Here is a 1,908-nt window from a genome sequence, read left to right on the forward strand (position 1 = left end):
CTACCACTCCTGGAAATATAAATATATATAATTATAATTATTATTATTTTCTGTATCTTCAACAATGGGAGCTTGTAATTTTCACCTCTCCTTCCCCCTCCCTCCTCCTTTCCCTCCTTTTCTTTTCTTTCTTTCTTTCTTTCTTTCTTTTATTTTATTTATTATTATTACAGGTCTTGCTATGTAGCCCTGAGTGTCCTGGAACTCACTATGTAGACCAGTCTGCCCTTGAACTCACAGAGATCCACCTGTCTGTGCCTTCCAAGTGCTGGGATTAAAGATGTGTGCTACCATGCCACACTCCTTCGTATCCTGAGACAGGGTCCCAGGTAGTCCAGCCTGGCCTAGAATTGGAAGTGTAGCTTACAGAGGGCAGACTTAGCCCCTGCTTTGTAAGGACTAGAGATGCTTTAGCAATAGGCGGTAGTTAGATTTACAGTTAGAAAGACCAATCTGGGAGGAGTCGGTGCTAAGAGGTTCACCTGAACCCAGCCCTGCAGAGGAGAAGAGGGAAGTGCACCAGGAGGGGCAGGAAGTTTAGAAAGAGTGTTTCCATGTAAGGAAAGGAGAGTTGTGGAAGCAAGAGCACTCTTCCAGAGTGAGAGTCCTGTTGGAAAGGGGGATGTAAGAGTTCTCTGAGCTGAGGGAGGGGAGGAGACCGAGTGTTGGGAACAGTACAGGGAAGCCTATGAAAGATCATGAAGCTTGTGCTGGAAACTGTTGGCATTCCTGAGCGCGCACTGAACAATGAGGCGGTGAATCAGTTTCCAGGAGAAGGCCACACCCTCCTAAAACAGTCACCAAGGCTGATTGACTGATTGAAACTTCAGGTTTAGCAGTTAGCAGACCCAGAACGAGGCAAGTCTGGAGATGAGTTCGTTATCTTGTGCTATCGTTAACCCTCTAAAGAACTATTTATTGCCTATCTCTGTGCTTTCCCTAACATCTGTGTGACTATCCTTTTGGAATGTGCCCACGGACTCCTCGCTTCCATCACCCCAAAGGCAAAGACTGTTACTAGATAAGAGGCTGGAGCTATGGCTCAGTGGTTAAGAGAGCACTGGAATCCTATAGAGAGATCATCTGTTTTGCTATTTCCAACAATGCTTTATTTTGTTTTAAGACAGGGTCTCACTGTGAAGCCTGGGTTATCCTGGAAATTCACTATGTAGACCAGGCTAGTCTAGAACCCACAGAGGTCTGCCTCCCCTTGCTGGGACTAAAGGTCTGTACCACCAAACTGGACCCACCTATGTATTTTCATTTTCTATTTATTTTGGTTGTTTGTTTTTAAGACAAGGTCTCTCTCTATAGCCCTGAGTATCCTGGAACTCACTGTGTAGACCAGACTGGCTTCCTCCTGCCTCTGTCTTCTGAGTTCTGAGATTAGAGGATTGTACCACCAGGCCCAACCACTAATGTATTTTTTTTTTAAGTACCTTGATTATAATTTTCTTTGTGTTATCAACGAAAGTGTTGGGTATTTGGGGTAGCCTGAATCTGTGTTCCTGGGCCATGGTCACTCATCTCTGGCTCCAGAATGAACTCCTATTCCCTTTGAAGCACAAGCCAAAGTTTTGTATCTACAGAGTGGATGGCCTATTCTCCAAATACCATCTACAAAACTTATTACTCATAACAAACAACACAACTACCATTTAATTAATATAATTAAATCCTGGGGTCTCACTGGGCATGGTGATTCATGTTGGTAATACCAGGATTTCGGAGTTAGAGGCAGGAGAATTGTTGCAAAGTTGAGGCCAGCCTGGGCTATATATAGCAAGGTCCAGAGCAGGTAGGGCAAAATAAAAAACACAACGAAAAAGTCAAGTCAATAGTCCTCAAACCTAGCTGTTTCAAATAATCTAGAGGGTTTTTGGTTTTTGGTTTTTTGTTTTTTGGGTT

The sequence above is a fragment of the Mus pahari genome, chromosome 10, assembly GCF_900095145.1.
Source record: "Mus pahari chromosome 10, PAHARI_EIJ_v1.1, whole genome shotgun sequence".
NCBI lineage: Eukaryota > Metazoa > Chordata > Mammalia > Rodentia > Muridae > Mus > Mus pahari.